This window comes from Panulirus ornatus, chromosome 42, assembly GCF_036320965.1.
Source record: "Panulirus ornatus isolate Po-2019 chromosome 42, ASM3632096v1, whole genome shotgun sequence".
Taxonomy (NCBI): domain Eukaryota; kingdom Metazoa; phylum Arthropoda; class Malacostraca; order Decapoda; family Palinuridae; genus Panulirus; species Panulirus ornatus.
In genome coordinates, this window is record NC_092265.1 from 27,441,884 (window position 1) to 27,462,462 (window position 20,579).

Consider the following 20,579-nt stretch of genomic DNA (forward strand, 5'->3'; position numbering starts at 1 on the left):
AAATCATTGATATATGAAGTATAACAATGTCATCTCAATGGCAATTATCTCACCAGAATCTTCTAGAACCTTCCAGAAAACTATGAACTCTGCAGGCAAGGAGGGAGGAATGGTCTCCGGCTATTGATAAAACCATATTATTCCATATATATGTTTATATATACATATTTATGTATATATGTGAATGTATATATAACGTACAGAATAATGTGGCCATCATCAGTATCGAAGAAAACTGAAAAGATGAGGTCCCACCGAGATTCGAACTCGGATTGCTGGATCCAGAGTCCAGAGTGCTAACCCTTACACCATGGGACCTGATAAGAAAAGATGTGATTTCATCTAAATGTTTTACATATAATCAACCAGAGTCCATTCCTCCCTCCCTGCCTGCAGGGTTCAAGGTTTTCTAGAAGGTTCTCGAAGATTCTGGTAAGATCATTACCTTTGAGAGGTCGTCGTTAGGTGACAGTCAGGTTCACTCTATGGTTGGTGTTTGTAGTTGGTTGTCCGAGGATGTTGTTATACTTGATCAATTTTGTAATTGTTGACTTTCAGGTAGGAAGTACTCATTTACGATGCATCCTTGTAATCACAACAACCTTATGAGTCACTTCAAGATTTATCTTCACTACAACTTTATCTTCACTACAACTTTATCTTCACTACAACTTTATCTTCACTACAACTTTATCTTCACTACAACTTTATCTTCACTACAACTTTATCTTCACTACAACTTTATCTTCACTACAACTTTATCTTCACTACAACTTTATCTTCACTACAACTTTATCTTCACTACAACTTTATCTTCACTACAACTTTATCTTCACTACAACTTTATCTTCACTACAACTTTATCTTCACTACAACTTTATCTTCACTACAACTTTATCTTCACTACAACTTTATCTTCACTACAACTTTATCTTCACTACAACTTTATCTTCACTACAACTTTATCTTCACTACAACTTTATCTTCACTACAACTTTATCTTCACTACAACTTTATCTTCACTACAACTTTATCTTCACTACAACTTTATCTTCACTACAACTTTATCTTCACTACAACTTTATCTTCACTACAACTTTATCTTCACTACAACTTTATCTTCACTACCAACTTATCTTCACTACACCATTAAGGTTGAAGTCAATGGTCACATTCACTACAATCTCAACACGACTGGTCTTATACCTAACCCATATTATCACTACATCCATGTACATGTATTTCTTGCAGAATATCGCAGATATCAATGATTTCTGTGAAAGTTGACATATACAGCCTTACGTATCTATCGATCTATCTAATATCTGTTTTTTACCTATCTCTCTATCAATCTATCTATCTATCTATCTTTCTAAATCAGAAAGTCAACAACAATATCATTAATGATACGTATAACTACGTCCTCTCAATGGCCGTTCCTACCCAGAATCTTCGAGAACCTTCTAGAAAACCTTGAACTCTGCAGGCAGGGAGGGAGGAATGGCCTCTGGTTGATTCCATATATATGTTTATATATACATATATATAATATATATATATATATATAATATATATATATATAATATATATATATATATTATATATATATATATTATATATATATATATTATATATATATATATTTTTTTTTTTTTTTTTTTTTTTTTTTTTTTCAATAATGGATGGAACTTAGCTCCAAAGGTGATTTTGTTGTTGGAGTGGGACCTCAGCCATTCTGTCTACCTTTTCCCTTTCTAGACATGTGGTGGTGCAGTGGGTAGTGTGGCAACCTTCGTCTTCATCTTTTTGGGTGCAGGCTTGCAAACCTCGTGGAGTAGTTGTGGGGTTTGCTTCTTTGCTGCACCCGACATAGCCATCTGGGCGTAGCTATCTACCGGGCCGGTGGTCACCAGCATAGCTACACGCTCACTCGGTACCTGGGCTGGTGGACGAGCAGCCTTCCTTTCTTCCATGGCTACAGTCTGCCTAACGGACCTGGGTTGTGGAGGCCATCCTTACTACCACCCAGGTTGGTTGGCAACCTTCTTTCGTTTCTTTGCTACATCTTTCTGGTTGGGCTGGTTGGGCAACCTTCTTTCGTTTCTTTGCTACATCTTTCTGGTTGGGCTGGTTGGGCAACCTTCTTTCGTTTCTTTGCTACATCTTTCTGGTTGGGCTGGTTGGGCAACCTTCTTTCGTTTCTTTGCTACATCTTTCTGGTTGGGCTGGTTGGGCAACCTTCTTTCGTTTCTTTGCTACATCTTTCTGGTTGGGCTGGTTGGGCAACCTTCTTTCGTTTCTTTGCTACATCTTTCTGGTTGGGCTGGTTGGGCAACCTTCTTTCGTTTCTTTGCTACATCTTTCTGGTTGGGCTGGTTGGGCAACCTTCTTTCGTTTCTTTGCTACATCTTTCTGGTTGGGCTGGTTGGGCAACCTTCTTTCGTTTCTTTGCTACATCTTTCTGGTTGGGCTGGTTGGGCAACCTTCTTTCGTTTCTTTGCTACATCTTTCTGGTTATATGTAAAACATTTAGATGAAATCACTTCTTTTCTTATCAGGTCCCATGGTGTAAGGGTTAGCACTCTGGACTCTAAAACCAGCAATCCGAGTTCGAATCTCGGTGGGACCTCATCTTTTCAGTTTTCTTCGATATTGATGATGGAACTGAGCCATATAGTTGACCTTCGATGGACATATATTTCTTACGGCCCACCATTTTATTTAAGTATGAAGATCTCACGGGAGAGAGGAAACGTGTGATGTTCAAAATCAAAAGCCGCAATTGCCCTCATGGTAATGGTCGACATGTTTGCAGACAAATGACACAGACATGTGAGAAGTTAGACAAATATGGACGTTCCTGGTTGCTCTATAGCCTAGGTTTATTATCACTTGTAATGAAGGAGAAATGTTGCACATTATTCCACACCTTTTTATTTAGGCTAGGCTAGGCCAGGATGGCTAGGGTCCATAACGTAACAGAGCTGGGAAATGCATCATATCGGATCTGTATTTGTGCAAAATGGCGCAAGTTTGTGGAAGTGATTTACGCAATGCCGGAGAGAATCCACCTCCACCAGAAATAATGTCTCAGACCATACAATATCTGCTGTTGGAGGAGCAGGGGACATTAGACCAATATATTCCTGTAGTTTACTGCTCTTCCCAAACACGCAGCAAGACATTCGTAAAAGCGTTAAACTGAACTTTTCCATCGGTTTTCATATCTTTAATTACTTACACCAGTTGCAACAGATGGAAAAAATCATCTCAAAAATCAGAAATTATTTGCCTATAACAAGCATTTTGATCGATCGTACCAAATATTCAATTATTTCTGTACCCGACAAAATATTCAGTCACTCCTATATCCGACATTTTTCCTGCTGGCTGGTGCCGTTAAAGTCATATGGTAATTTACCGCAATTAGATTATAGATATATTCATCTATATGGAATGGCTCAGCGTGAAGAAACAACATATATATTTTCACTAAATCCTCCTCTTCACTACACTACCACCTCCACTACATAATCCTAACACAACATCTTGACTACACCATTGTATGACCACATTATCAAATCATTGTGTTCTTATCTTCACCACAGCTTCGACAAAATTGATGTTTTCTTTACACATCAGAGTAGATGGCCATCTTTATGATGACAGAGAACACACATAACATATCAAACCACTTATCTTTAGTCACTTTTATCTAATTTTTGCTGATAAAAACGAATTATACTGACAATCCTTGAGTTCTGTGACGGGACATTGTACGGGTGAAGGAACTGTTGTGAGGCATATGTATTTAAACTATTGAGAAATAGACTTAACTGTATTAAAGTATTGACTTCATTATATTAGACTTCACTATATTAAGCTATGCTAGGATATGATCAGTTCCCAGATTATATAAGGGCGGGAGCCGGGACCGAGAGCATCATTTGAGCTGTGACCTCTGTCGAGTGAACATCTCTGCTCCGCCTTGCAAGCTCCCTCAACCTTTCCTCGAACACTTCAATATAATAATGTTCACCAACGTGGTAGGACGACTCTCCTTTGTCCAGGAGATGGAATTTGAATATGTCCATGTATTTGACATGGGCTATGGCTGTGTGGACATGGAAGTGGAATACCCAGACGTGGAAGTGATGGATGGAGTGGAATTTGGCTATGTGGATATGGAGGTGGAATACCCAGACGTTGAAGAGATGGATGGAGTGGAATTGGTGGAATACCCGGACGTGGAAGTCATGGATGGAGTGGAATTTGGCTGTGTGGATATGGAGGTGGAATACCCAGAAGTGGAATTGGAGGAAATGGAATATGGGTGAAGCTGGTATGAACGCCATATGGATTTGGTGAAGGTTGACCTCGTAATGTGTTGACGTTAACTAGGTCAACCACTGTGACCATGTGGCGGGGAGGGCCACATCCACCAACCACGTAGCGAGCCCCACCACGGAGAAGTATCCTGGCTGCATCCACGTATGATCCTTTACTTTGTAATGGACTTCATTGGATCCACTTATGATGCTTTACTTTGTAATGGACTTCATTTATAAAGAAGTTATTTGGCGAACTAAATACCACAGCGACAACCGGAGCTCCCATGTAAGGGCTAAATTCCCGGCAACGGCGACAAACGCTTCGGAAAAAAAAGAAAATTCATCCAAACCCAAGAAAATTGGCTGATGGTTCCAAATGGTAATAATACCGATGAAGCCAACCATACTGGGGGTAAAGGAGTTTTAAGTTTGGTCAAAGATGGTGGAAGTGGTGGGGGGAGGCATTGTGGCTGACCAAACCATGTAGTTATAGGTGTCATTCAGGTGGGAGTCATTTATCTAATGATCTGACCATTGCCACACCTCGACCACTGCTGCTGGCAGCCCTCTTGAAGCAATGCAAGACCAAAACAACGCTAAGTAGCAACAAGATTTCTTTTTTGATTTCAATAAACGTGAACGTTGATTCAAAAGGCGTGTTTATCTAGGGTCTGATTCCTACTTTCTCCAGGGCTTCTTCGTCTGCAGTTCCACATGCGTTTCTATATATCTCATACCATTAAGCTGGAGTTGTGCTCAGAAATAAAGTTTTAGGCCCAAGTAGCGAGGAATAGTAAGTTCAGAATAGGTACTGAAGTTGTCAAATGTTGACGATCTTGATATTAATGGATTCCTTGACTGAAAAGTTGATGATTGAATCTGGGTTTTTGGCCTGACGTACCTCTTCCTACAAGTGTCCCCATAACTTGGGCAAGGCTTTGAATTAGAATTAGAGGGGGTTAGAAACCACTTCATACCAAGTCTTAAGACGAGAAAATCGAGGGGTAATGATAACACTATTGTCAAAATTCATCAACTAAGACGAGGAATGATGGTCCCGGGTGCCCAAAGGGGGATGAACGAAGCTTCGAGATGGTATCGGGGTGATGTTCACCAAGGGTAAAAGTACCTCTGGTGAGAGGAAAGGGGGAAGAACACTGATAAAAAAGTGTTAAAGGGTTAGTTATCCTCCTCGCCTGAGTGATAAGCATGACGAGGAAATGGAGAGAATTAACTCTGGAGGCGGAGAGCCAGAGGCACAGTGACCTTTGTGTAGGCTGAGGCCATATTTCCCCATTCACAGTACATCTGGAGTTTCACCAGAAGCTACAGAGGGCAGTACGACTCTGTAAATACCACAGGAGTTTTAAGATTTTGTTCAAGGAAGATATAGACCTTATGTGGCTGTCAAGATCAATGATACTGTTAGATTTCTTAGCCACTTGTGGTTCTGAAGGTGTTATTATGAAGGGACCAGATGGAAGGCAGACATGAGGGAATATTATCATATTTGATGTTCCAACATATTTAGATCATGAAGACCTTCAATTTGATGACGGATTTCTTGGGGTTAAATGACGTGGTTAAATTCTGATAAATCTGAACCTAAACCATAGTTAATTGCTTTGATTAAGAGGTTAGATGTTAGAAGTTAGGTAGATTCCTTTTTGAATTTAGAAATGGTTTATCTTCAGCGCTCAAAGTATTGTATACAAGCTAGGCTTTTAAAGTGTCTCAAATCTATGGAGAATAAACAAAAATCTATGAAATTATTTCGTAAAATATAGTAACCTGTAATGAGGTCAGTGATTTTGTATATTCTATGCAACCTACGTTAACACAATGTTGATCAGGGAATTGGCCAGATGTATATATACATATATCATCTTGGTGTATGGGAAGGCCATATGGGAGACGGAGAGAGAGGCAGGAGCAGGAGAGAAATGATCAAACCTTCCCGCTTGTTCATAGTTGCTGCCTGAAATTTGTCTTCTGATAGTTCTAGTTTTTGTTTGTGTTTCTTATACTAATTATTAACATAAGAAAATTGTAATATAATGATTAAAGAAAATTATAGTAATTATAATTTAGAATTATTATAGGTCAAGATTTGTACGTGAAGCGGAAGACCAAAATATGGTACGGGTCAGCCATTCGTGAGTGTAAGCGACAGCTATTGATAGTTACTGGCTTTAATTTATGATTATTTATGATATCTATTTTTTACTTTTGTGTTAGCTATTTTAAGTATTTGTTTTGTTTGCAGACTAAAACTTCTCTTATATGTTATTGTTTCTTGGGAAATTCTAGTTAATCGAGACGTTCATAAAGAATTATTTTTGTTCAGTTTGTTTTGTTTGAACAGACATGCATGGTGGTAAGGGACAGAATAAAAGTTACGGTTTGTTTATATTTGTTATTATTGATTAGTACTTCTCTTTTCATTTCTAACATTAGCTGTTTAAAGTGTTTGTGTTGTATTTAGACAAAGTTCATTTTCAAATCTTATTGATTACCACATGAAAGCTAGGCTCTATAAGTGTCAAGTAAACAATATGTGATATTTTGAGTTAAGTCGAGGTGCTATTTACCACTGGTGTTTAGATATTTGGGACCCTTGGGGATAAATTTGCCAAGATTATCACGGCCAAATTGACTGGATGGCAAGCAAGGAGCTAAGCCGAATAGGATATCATAAAAACCCTAAACAGTTGGTGGTTCCTGGGGCCTACCCTCCAACCTCTTGTAACTACGCTGCTGATTAGCATTTTGTTCTTTATATTTTTCAGAGGAACAAGACACTTCTGCATCTCTGTAAAGTTAAGGACTCATTGAAATTAATTCTTCAGATATTATCTGCAGTAAAAGGTAAAGTTGACAAGTTACTTTGCTCTTCTTCATAATGGGTCTCCCCTGATGTTTTCAATTAATGTTTAGCCTACCTAAATTTTCCAGTCGTACTTATATATTTATGTGTTGTTTCCAAACGGTAATTTGAAAGTAATGACCTTATGTATTTGTGTGTTGTTTCCAAACGGTAATTTGAAAGGAATGACCTTATATATTTGGGTGTTGTTTCCAAACTGCAATTTGAAAAGAATGGCCTCGCTGAGCCCCAAGATGAATCTGTTTAGGAGAATACTCTTATTGTGAAGTAACATTGTCGTACAAGATGTAAAACAATTCCAAAGCTTTTTTCTTTTCCTCATGTTGCCTCGTTGTTTAAAGTATTTAGTTGAGCTAGTTTGTTTTTCCTTGAAACTGCATGAAATATTCATTTTGGTGTAACTATCATTATTCCGCTAATAATTGTATCATTTCATGGATTTTCTGTTTGATGCTGATACATATCTTCTTGTGTTTAATTACTTCATTCTGGTACCAGTTTTCACAACACATTATGTACTTTTGATTCTTATCATTTGGACTTCAGTTTATTCTTGCATTATGGCTTCACCAACAAAAATGGCTGTAATATTACTAATCCTGTAAATTGTTTCATTGTTTAACTTACTCTTTGCTATGAGATGTACATCTGCAGTTGCCTTTTTTTTTGTACCTTTCATCAAACCAATAATTTTCATATGTATTCCTCTCATTGCTATGGTTTACCCATATATCAACTGAATTAGTTTTGAACTCATTTTGGCTTTTGTAGCCATTCCATTCATTCATGAGGACGTACAGAGAAAAGGAGGCATAAATAATAGAATGTGAAATGAAATGTAATGTTCAAGCAGATATATAACTGAAATGTTTTTATTCTGAAATGTAAAGTTTAGATTTTTTCCAGATTTTACAAGTATTCTTTCATTATTGTATATTTCATATCAATTCATTCATGCACTCCACTTTTTACATAAATATCAAATATTCATAAAGTTTTATCAACAAACACAAGATAGTTTTCAATATAGCAGACTGTAGAGAACAGGAACCAAGAAGTATCTGGTACTTCCATTAAATAAAGTTCCTTCATCCCTCCAGTTTTACCACACAGCTTTCCTATCATGTGTAACATAACTGTCAAATAAGTATAGCCAGCACATCACTACATGACCAGACCCAAGTAAGGTATATCAAACTTCTTCATTCTGTGTTTCAAAATATAAAGCACAAGATGTGTAGTGATATAGTTTTTGGATGACATGTGCAAAAGTTATTGGCAGCCTTACCTTGTGCAGGTCAAGATTTACTGGTCAATGAAAATCAACAAAATCAAGATAAGACAAAATTCGAATAAGAACTTAATAATTTCCATCAGTCATCCACCAATGTGTATGAAATTGATCTCCTCTCAGTTGTATTTATTTCCTTCACTGTAGCTGGGATATAAAAGCTCTGTTAATTATTTCTGTTCATTACGGCTAGGATGAAGATGTTAATAATTCTTGAATAAGACTCCTCAACCCTTAGGCGAAATATCGAGCCAGGCCATCAATCACTTTCTTGATGAGGAAGGGGTTGAGGGAAGCGTTGAACCGGTCACATGTAACATAACAAATTCTGCATTTGTGGACTTAATGTCCAGCGTAGGTCGGTCATCACCACTACCCACTACGGTAGTAGTGAGTGGTTGGCTTACTAGAGTCCATACCACTGGGGCTAGACCCCAGATTCTGGGGTGGCGTGTGGTACCACCCCACACAAAAGGTACTTGTAACACCTTACATCTTCTCTAAGACAATATACGAGGCAGCTGATCAGACAGACAAGCGCCCCACAGTAGGGCCGGCTGGACGTACCAAGCTGGGTGGAGTTCTCCTGCTGTCATCACCTCTCACATGGTCACACAATTGTGTCCAAACAACCTTCGTGAGATGTACCAGTGGTCCAGCAACACCAGAAATACCGGTCAACACTCACTTGTCTGTAAACACAAAAAGAGAAGAGTAAACACAGAAAGTAAACACAAATGAAATTTAGGGGAGGAAATGGGGGAATGCTTCACTAAGCTAAAGAGCTAAGCTAAGGCAAAATGAAAAATAAAACACGGTAAATAAGGGAAGGCCTCTTTTACCAGTTCTAACCTTAACTGCTTCCACTTATTAAGATCTATCAATATACATACGTTCAGTCCTGAGTAACATTTCAAAATATGTAACACATTCGTCTGTTTCATCTAGATGTAGAAATATAACTATACACGTAAGCAAGTATATTTATGTTTTGGCATTTTTGTTTCTCTTTCCGTTTTTGAAGTTTATTAAGATTTCTCTCAAGAAAAAATATGAAAAGATAACATGTTTTACGTGTGTCCATTATACATGTACCAGGAAGGTTTATGTTAGGTAAGAAAGCACGGCCAACTGCGGCCCTAATCAATATACCACAGGAACGTATCACAGTAACCACTGGTCCGCGGAGGACCAATCACAGTAGCCACTGGACCGCGGAGGACCAATCATGAATCACGAGCAGCAGCGCTTCAACAGTAGCGAGTCGACGCACAGTATTGCTGCCCAAGTGGCTACCGGGGAAACAATATGGAGGAGTGGCCACGCCCGGACACTGGCTCATCTGGGTCTATTTTCTTCCTTGCTCTTCATAATGCTAAACACAATATCTTTCCATCGTAGGTAATTTATTACCTCATTAACATTTTGTGTATATTTCTAGTAGTGAACTGGTATTCCTAATTTAATGCAGTTGTTGATAACTTTTGACTACCAACATGTGAATGATAATGAGATTACTGACTGTATAAAAGCTGTATAAAATAAATCTATAGTTTTAGTGTTAATTTTAAGGTTGCTAAGATTCCTAACAAAATACATTCTAGAAATTACCTTTTTGTACAGTGCCTCCATATTTCTATTGAAAGAAAAGTCATTATCAAGTAATTACATTCCTTCACAGATTCTACAAGTTCACCACTAACATATAAATGTACCTGAGCCACTGGTAAGCTAATGTGATTTACAATCATTTGTTTTCTGAACATTGAGTTCAAGGTCATTATCATTACATCATAACGTAAAATGTTCAACTTCCGGATACACGTCATCATCATTTGTACATTGACTTAGGAGAACGGCATCATCTGCATACATAACTTGGCAACATGACACCAACACTCACTAGTATACTGGCTGACCACACCATCCACCTCTGTGCTCCACCTGGCCAACATGACACCAACACTCACTAGTATACTGGCTGACCACAGCATCCACATCTATGATCCACCTGGCCAACATGACACCAACACTCACTAGTATACTGGCTGACCACACCATCCACATCTATGATCCACCTGGCCAACATGACACCAACACTTACTAGTATACTGGCTGACCACACCATCCACCTCTATGATCCACCTGGCCAACATGACACCAACACTCACTAGTGTACTGGCTGACCACACCATCCACCTCTGTGCTCCACCTGGCCAACATGACACCAACACTCACTAGTATACTGGCTGACCACACCATCCACCTCTGTGCTCCACCTGGCCAACATGACACCAACACTCACTAGTATACTGGCTGACCACACCATCCACCTCTGTGCTCCACCTGGCCAACATGACACCAACACTCACTAGTATACTGGCTGACCACACCATCCACCTCCGTGCTCCACTTGTATTTGTTATCATGATATCCAATTTTTCATGTAAGAAATTGAACATATTGAGGCCTTCCTATGAAGAAAACATTATTCCAGAGAATTTAGTTAGAATTGACATTCCTGTTATTAAGTTTATGCATCATTATATGATGCTGAATGGCGTTAAAAGCACTAGAAAAATCTACAAAATATTGTATATCGGTAATATTAGATCTGTTCATATACTCGAGAACATAATCAATAAAGTACAGTTACATCCTCTACACCTCGATTTCTCGTATAAGCGAACTGAAAGCTATGGGTAAATTGTTGGACTTGTTGGTAAAGTCTGGTTTTGATAAACTTCTCAAAAAAATTCATCAAAATTAAAGTCAAAGAGAATATAAGTATCACAGGTGGAGGAAACGAGAAGTGTGAGACCAAATTGGAGGTGGAAAGATGGAGTAAAAAAGATTTTGAGTGATCGAGGCATGAACATGCAGAAGGGTGAAAGGCGTGCAAGGAATAGAGTGAATTGGAACGATGTAGTATACCGGGGTCGACGTGCTGTCAATGGATTGCACCAGGGCATTCGAAGCGTCTGGGGTAGACCATGGAAAGTTTTGTGGGGCCTGTGGGAGCTGTAGTTTCGGTACATTATACATGACAGCTAGAGACTGAGTGTGAACGAATTTGGCCTTTTTTGTCTTTTCCCAGCGCTACCTCGCGCGCATGAGGGGGAGGGGGCTGTCATTTCATGTGTGGCGGGGTGGCGATGGAATAGATGAAAACAGCATGTATGAATATGTACATGTGCATATATGTATATGTCTGTACATGTATGTGTATATATACGTTGAAATGTATAGGTATGTACATGTGCGTGTGTGGGCGTTTATGTATATACAAGTGCATGTGGGTGGGTTGGTCCATTTTTTCGTCTGTTTCCTTGCGCTACCTTACTAACGCGGGAGACAGCAGATATAGAGTGGCAGATATAGGGTGTTTTGGTCGAGGTGGTGTGCAAAGTGAGAGGGTTAGGGAAAATGATTTGGTAAACAGAGAAGAGGTAGTAAAAGCTTTGCGGAAGATGAAAGCCGGCAAGGCAGCAGGTTTGGATGGTATTGCAGTGGAATTTATTAAAAAAGGGGGTGACTGTATTGTTGACTGGTTGGTAAGGTTATTTAATGTATGTATGACTCATGGTGAGGTGCCTGAGGATTGGCGGAATGCGTGCATAGTGCCATTGTACAAAGGCAAAGGGGATAAGAGTGAGTGCTCAAATTACAGAGGTATAAGTTTGTTGAGTATTCCTGGTAAATTATATGGGAGGGTATTGATTGAGAGGGTGAAGGCATGTACAGAGCATCAGATTGGGGAAGAGCAGTGTGGTTTCAGAAGTGGTAGAGGATGTGTGGATCAGGTGTTTGCTTTGAAGAATGTATGTGAGAAATACTTAGAAAAGCAAATGGATTTGTATGTAGCATTTATGGATCTGGAGAAGGCATATGATAGAGTTGATAGAGATGCTCTGTGGAAGGTATTAAGAATATATGGTGTGGGAGGCATGTTGTTAGAAGCAGTGAAAAGTTTTTATCGAGGAGGTAAGGCATGTGTACGTGTAGGAAGAGAGGAAAGTGATTGGTTCTCAGTGAATGTAGGTTTGCGGCAGGGGTGTGTGATGTCTCCATGGTTGTTTAATTTGTTTATGGATGAGGTTGTTAGGGAGGTGAATGCAAGAGTTTTGGAAAGAGGGGCAAGTATGAAGTCTGTTGGGGATGAGAGAGCTTGGGAAGTGAGTCAGTTGTTGTTCGCTGATGATACAGCGCTGGTGGCTGATTCATGTGAGAAACTGCAGAAGCTGGTGACTGAGTTTGGTAAAGTGTGTGAAAGAAGAAAGTTAAGAGTAAATGTGAATAAGAGCAAGGTTATTAGGTACAGTAGGGTTGAGGGTCAAGTCAATTGGGAGGTTAGTTTGAATGGAGAAAAACTGGTGGAAATAAAGTGTTTTAGATATCTGGGAGTGGATCTGGCAGCGGATGGAACCATGGAAGCGGAAGTGGATCATAGGGTGGGGGAGGGGGCGAAAATTCTGGGAGCCTTGAAGAATGTGTGGAAGTCGAGAACATTATCTCGGAAAGCAAAAATGGGTATGTTTGAAGGAATAGTGGTTCCAACAATGTTGTATGGTTGCGAGGCGTGGGCTATGGATAGAGTGGTGCGCAGGAGGATGGATGTGCTGGAAATGAGATGTTTGAGGACAATGTGTGGTGTGAGGTGGTTTGATCGAGTAAGTAACATAAGGGTAAGAGAGATGTGTGGAAATAAAAAGAGCGTGGTTGAGAGAGCAGAAGAGGGTGTTTTGAAATGGTTTGGGCACATGGAAAGAATGAGTGAGGAAAGATTGACCAAGAGGATATATGTGTCGGAGGTGGAGGGAACGAGGAGAAGAGGGAGACCAAATTGGAGGTGGAAAGATGGAGTGATAAAGATTTTGTGTGATCGGGGTCTGAACATGCAGGAGGGTGAAAGGAGGGCAAGGAATAGAGTGAATTGGAGCGATGTGGTATACCCGGGTTGACGTGCTGTCAGTGGATTGAATCAGGGCATGTGAAGCGTCTGGGGTAAACCATGGAAAGCTGTGTAGGTATGTATATTTGCGTGTGTGGACGTATGTATATACATGTGTATGGGGGGGGTTTGGGCCATTTCTTTCGTCTGTTTCCTTGCGCTACCTCGCAAACGCGGGAGACAGCGACAAAGCAAAAATATATATATATATATATATATATATATATATATATATATATATATATATATATATATATACATGAAAATGAAACACGATAAATTCCCAAGTGCACTTTCGTGTAATAATCATATCATCAGGACAGACACAAGAGAAAAATATAGTCACTCGATATACAACGAAGAGACGTAGGTAGGACGCCATTTGGTAAACTTGCGATTGTCCAAGACGACGACGAGTGCATCATAAACTCATTATGTGGACAAGAAAGTGAATTGTTTACAATTTCTATCAACAATAAATCATGGAGATCAGAATCCATAATTTTACTTTGCATACGTTCTTATAATCCTTTGAAGTTTGAAAATCATTTTGTATTACTTGCATCAGTGACCAATAGATTGCATTACTCATCCTGAAATTTATGCCCTTGATTAAATGAATTTCATTGAGCTGCGAGTAGTACAGATTAACATAAACACACTGAAATATCCTTATCATTGATGTCCAAATGCAACAGATTTGTTTGGTTAAGTCATCAGAATCAAGAAATAATTAATGTCATGACGGTTTATACCTTTTCTAAATCAAGCAAAACTTATGACCTTACTCATAGGTCACTGATCGTTAAAATCAACACATAAAAATCTATCTTTCCTCGATAATTATCTTACTTATTTTGCTTGATTGACAATGAAGCACCAGGGTTGACCCCACCCAGGATCTATTACCCTCCTCCTATCCTTCTCTTCCTCATCACACAACAAACTATTTTAAAATCCTTCAACTGCCATAAGCATCTCCTCCCCCAACCATCAATAATCAAGACAGACATTCATAGCTTTTGTGTCCAGTTATCATTAGCTTTTAGGTATTTAGTGTTTATTTCATTATTGTGGCTCAATGACCTTTAACTGTACATTGTCACTGTATCCACCATCATTATATACATCTTGTTATACATTTAATGTACTTTCAATGTTTGACGTATGGTATGGCTTCAGGCTTAATGACCTTTGCTACTCATAACCATCAACATCTATCAACATATGTACATTCCTGTTATCATGTAGCAAATATTGTAATGTGAATGGCTTGTCGTATGGTAGAGTTACTGGTTTAATGATCTTTACCAGTTAATAACCAATGAATCCAACGATACACACATCCCCTGACGTCGTATACACAGCGAACCGTCGTATGATAAGGTCCCGTGCCAGGCAGGAACATGGCCAATCTCTCAACAACAAACTACCTGTTAGACAAGATCAGATACAGGGCCGGGTTGAGGTGAGGACCAGTACATACACCTAGAGAGGCTAACAACGACACCATAGACCCGTGAAGCAGAGACCTGCTGCTCAACCTAACAACAACACCATAGACCAGTGAAGCAGAGACCTGCTGCTCAACCTAACAACGACACCATAGACCCGTGAAGCAGATACCTGCTGCTCAACCTAACAACGACACCATAGACCCGTGAAACAGAGACCTGCTGCTCAACCTAACAACGACACCATAGACCCGTGAAGCAGAGACCTGCTGCTCAACCTAACAACAACACCATAGACCCGTGAAGCAGAGACCTGCTGCTCAACCTAACAACGACACCATAGACCCGTGAAGCAGAGACCTGCTGCTCAACCTAACAACAACACCATAGACCCGTGAAGCAGAGACCTGCTGCTCAACCTAACAACGACACCATAGACCCGTGAAGCAGAGACCTGCTGCTCAACCTAACAATGAGACAGAAATACATTTCATCATGACACATGACGAATCTAACAACAAAAGTATTTTCCTCAGTTGTAAATACATATGTATGATTATGGATTCTGGCTCAACGATCATTATATAATCAATAAATCTAATAATTCATAGAGTTTTGCTCCTGTTTCATCCTCTCTCTGGTCGACAACTCATTATGTTATTCTCTCTGACAATGTGAATATGTAATTAATGAAAATGAATATTTTGGGCTTGCAGGTAATAATGTAAGGTGTAACTCGCATCAATAAACATACCAGATTATCTAACCTTCTATCATATCATCCTTCGCCCTCTGTCCTTCCAGATAATGTAAGTCTTGTTATCTTAATGTCTTCATGTGGGAAATTCTAATGACATTATCATCATCCGTCTCTCAATGCCATCAGAGGTATTTTTGTACACAAATATAATTAGCAATATATGCAGCACAATGTAAGTGGTGTGTGACTAACTATAGCTGTAATATTACGTGTTCATTCCTGCTGCTAACACATGACACCAAGTTGCCTGTTAGTCTTATTACGTACATTAATACACTGTTGTCTTGGCTTTACATCTCTACTAATGATGACACCTAAATCCCTCTCCTGCCTTGATAGTTTTATTTCCACATCTTAAGATGATACTGTAGTTTGCCTGCTATGTGTACACAGTGTAAACATATGTCTACGGTGAATATCACTGGCCATTGTACACTGTACAACGATAGCCTGTTAAGATCTTCCTCCAATGTCATAAGATTCTGTTTAACTCGCAGACACGATTTCATTGCAGGTAGGAAAAATTTGATATAAATCTAAAGTTGATATTTTCAAAGAGAAGTACAGAACAAGACAGATCACATTTATTATATCACATATCAGTTCACCAGGTAAAGACACCATTATAACATATTGTGAAACTAATATATGGCATGATTCATGTACAAGGACCATCTTCTACACATGACCAATATTTCACAATCATCACAAAATGATTCACTGATAAAGCCAGTGTATGTAATGTCCTTCCTTTTCCTCAGCTCATTAGGCATTTTCCGTGACCCAACCCATATGTTATTTGTCCCCTCATTTGTGACCTTGTAGTTGTTGTACGGTGGAGTAATGCTTGACTTGCTATACTGAGGGACAGACACACTGACACAAGCCATTATTCAATAAGTTGACAAAAATGAAGCGATAAATGTCTTGAAAGATATGCCAAGTGTAATGATACATCGACTTATGTCCATTTTAGGAATCATTTACAAATTCAAAACATAGAATTCACATGATGGCAAAGTGTGTTTAGATAGATTTCTAACTCTTAATGTTCTTATCAGTTCAGTCCAAGGAAAAAAAAAACATGACAAATAAAGCCAGATAACAATGTGTCATAAGACCAGAGCCCCTGCCAAGCTGGGACTTGGCCAAACATAAACAACCACTTTCTTATAGACGATTAGTCAAGGTTCTGGGTCGAGCACCAGGATCTATTGACCTCTGACATAATATATTTTCTCTGATCCTTCATCATCACCACCACACTCCCGGCACCCATCAATAAACCCTTCCCAAATTCCTCACTCCCTTATAAACTCGTCCCTGTAGTCAACAATTAAGAAACCTAAACCGACCAAAAAGCATTACGTTGTTCAACAATGTAAACACCAGCTAGGGTGAACCTTAGACACTCTTACGGTATATTGTGATGGACGAAGGATTTACTACCCTAGTAATGTATTACACATTTACTTATTCTAAGAACCTATCACTGATTACCATAGAATACTGATGGCAAAAGTGTATTTTCCTTGTGGATTTCTACTGAAATACGTGAGATATTATATCTATACAGATTATCTTATATGATAATGAATAAAATCTCATAACTTCTCTGGAGCACAGGGTACAGAAATGTATGTAACGTCAAACCGGTAGAATTAACATATCTAACATAAAGATTTCTATTTTGCAGGTAACATAAATGTTTTACTTGTAGAAATCATTAATATCTTCAACAACGTAAACATAATACCATCAAATTTTATATTACAAGTTTTTTATCCGGGTTTTACGCATTAAAACGATTTTCCCTACAGAAAAGTAATGTAGTTATTATCAGCACAAGGTTTAGAAGGTCTTAAACAAGTTATGAGTTTATATTCTTCAAAACCTTAGTACGATCCGATAATCATACTTTGAAAAATAGACTTGTTTATTTTGCTGTGATGAACATTAATGAAAAAATGTTCGACGTTTTCCTTAAAAATTTTCAATATGTATTGATATAAATACGTTTTAGAGGAAATGTATATCAATATCAACAAGACACAAATAATCAAAATTGACGAACTTAATTCAATCAAGTGAGAAGTAAAGAGTATAATATGTGAATTTTAATAGGGGAGAAAGAATACTTCCCACGTATTCCCTGCGTGTCGTAGAAGGCGACTAAAAGGGGAGGGAGCGGGTGGCTGGAAATCCTCCCCTCTCGTTTTTTTCAATTTTCCAAAAGAAGGAACAGAGAAGGGGGCCAGGTGAGGATATTCCCTCATAGGCCCAGTCGTCTGTTCTTAATGCTACCTCGCTACTGCGGGAAATGGCGAATATTACGAATGAAAGAAAAGAATTAATATCACAAAACCAAATATGTTGCCCAAATTTTTCAAAGCATCAAAAGTAATAAAAAAAGAAGCTGTCCAGAGGTGACTTGTTACTCCCGGCGTAGATACTTATAGGCAGAATCCGGTAACACCTCTTGAATAGCATGTGGAAGACAGAGTAGAGTGGCTAGGCTCAGGAGCATGTTCTCCACTTCAACTGACTAATGATATGTTAAGACAACACAAACCACATACATCCATTGTGAGGATGGAATCAGGGATGAAACATCTATAACTAGAAAGGTTAAAGATACAAAGATGGTGGAATAACTTTACCTGGGATCAGTAGCACCTGTGGCAATGGACACAGCTTTGTAATGCTTGATCACTTACAACTGATCAACTTTAATACCAAAGTCTTTAGGTACTGTCCCTCACGAGACCATTTTATAAATATCTATAAAACACATATATATGTTAGATATACGCTATCTCTAGAATATATCTTTACCCGGGACGTGTTACACTTGTGTGGATAGACACAGCTTTGTAATGCATGATCCATTACACGAAATGAACTTCACTAACCAAGAGTTATACAACACGTCGTTGGAGAACATTAATCAAATACCTATACAGAATTTTTATGTTAGATAAGAGGCATTTATTAGAAGTGAACATAAAGAAATTATGATGAAAGAAAAGGGACATAGATGTAAATATTTTGTTAAAAGATGAAGTACTAGCTCCTTGTTCTTTTTTTCAGATACCCAGAAGAAAATATATTCTGTAGTTTACTTATGTATATGTTTATGTTTTCCACAACTATTCTACTCTTTAATGTTTTAGGATTCTGGCTTAAAGAACTTGGTTCTGAACAACTATCATAATGCAACACAATACACATTTACCATAAACAAATGATTTATCACAGTAACTATTATGTTTGTACCTGATTCTTTACGTCCTCATGTAAGACTCACGCACACTACCATTAATTTTTTATTAGGTATTTGTCATTATCATTTTACTGTGAGTTACATAGAGTTAGATGCATGTTGCCACGGGCTCACTGTTCCCACGGGCTACTGTTAATCAGGATGTTTGAACACGTAAGAGCTGATCTGTTATTTGAACACGTTGTTGAATGGGTGTTGACGGACTCCCATATAACCCCTGCCAGTGTGACCTGAGGAGACACACTGGCCAGCATCGTCACACTGTTCACTAGAGTGTGTCGTAGTGTGTCATAAGACTATAGCCCAGAGTACTACAGATGGACGTACACGTTTTGTTGTAATAAATCTACAAAGGCCGCCTGATCTTCATTGAGTACCACAGACGAAGAAGACCTGATTTCCTTCCTCTCAACTCAACCTTACAAATGGTGGCAGTGACGTAAGAACCCACGTGACCACACACGACCGTCACATCTACTTCATATTTCTACGTCTGGTGTTGCCAGTAGTCATACAAGCCTACCTGACACAGTCCTGGTGCTCCCTCCTGTGGACGTTAAGGGCGGAACCCACGGCCGGCTACGTGCCCCATCACCCGTACCTCAGTGCATTGAAGATACGTCTTTATTGCATTGCTGACACTCTGCCGCTTGCAAGGACATCAAGACAGCGCCTCCGCCGTACAGTGTTGTCATCACATCCAGACGTGTCAAGCAAGGTCAGCCATCCTGCCAACACCAACGTGGAGGACATCTTGTCAACCGCTCCAGAGACGCGTCATCATCAGCCGTGGCGACATCCCAGACGTCAGCATCGCGTGGTCCAGCCCTTGTCGCTCACTCAACTTTCCTGCTAGCGAGCCGCTACTCTGCACACGTCTCCACCTCGCTACACCCAGCGAGCCGCTACTCTGCACACGTCTTCACCTCGCTACACCCAGTGAGCCGCTACTCTGCACACATCTCCACCTTGCTAGATCCAGCGAGCCGCTACTCTGCACACATCTCCACCTCCCTACACCCAGCGAGCCGCTACTCTGCATACATCTCCACCTCGCTACACCCAAGACGCCTTCGTAAGCGAATCTCCCATTCAGATAAGAACTGTGCCAAAATGGTTCACTCTGTGAGGTATGCTCTTTTTGTGTGTTACTAGTTCCTAGTCTATAAATAGACATATATATACTTTTGGGTAATATGATTATTCATCTTTGTAGTTTAGCAAATTAATCTAAGTTTTCAGTTATTCTTGCATATATTCTTTCTTATGTTTTCATACATTGGTATTATTGTTTTTGGTGATGATTACTTTCATATATAGAGTCCATTACTGATATGTTATACTATTATGTGCACCTCTCATATACAGAGTCTTGTATTCATATGTTATACTGTTATGCCAGCCTTTTTATTGCCTTTATTTCATAACAGTATTTTCAAATATTATTCGTGTTATGTATTTTGGATTAGGACAATAGTGTTCATTGCATTTCAAATTTCTGGGGGGATTAATATTTACACACTTTAAGTAAGGTTGTATTACATGTCCGAAGATATTCCATAGGGTAATCGTAAAGGTTCATATGTACTTAGGAATTTACCTAGAATCCCTTATTATAAACG

General features: G+C 39.1%; 1 non-coding gene across 1 annotated transcript; it reads right to left on the reverse strand.

Annotated features, from left to right (window-relative positions):
- Positions 1-246: 246 nt before the first annotated feature.
- TRNAQ-CUG (transfer RNA glutamine (anticodon CUG)) lies at positions 247-318 on the reverse strand. The gene has a single exon. It is a non-coding gene; the product is annotated as a tRNA-Gln (tRNA).
- Positions 319-20,579: the final 20,261 nt, after the last annotated feature.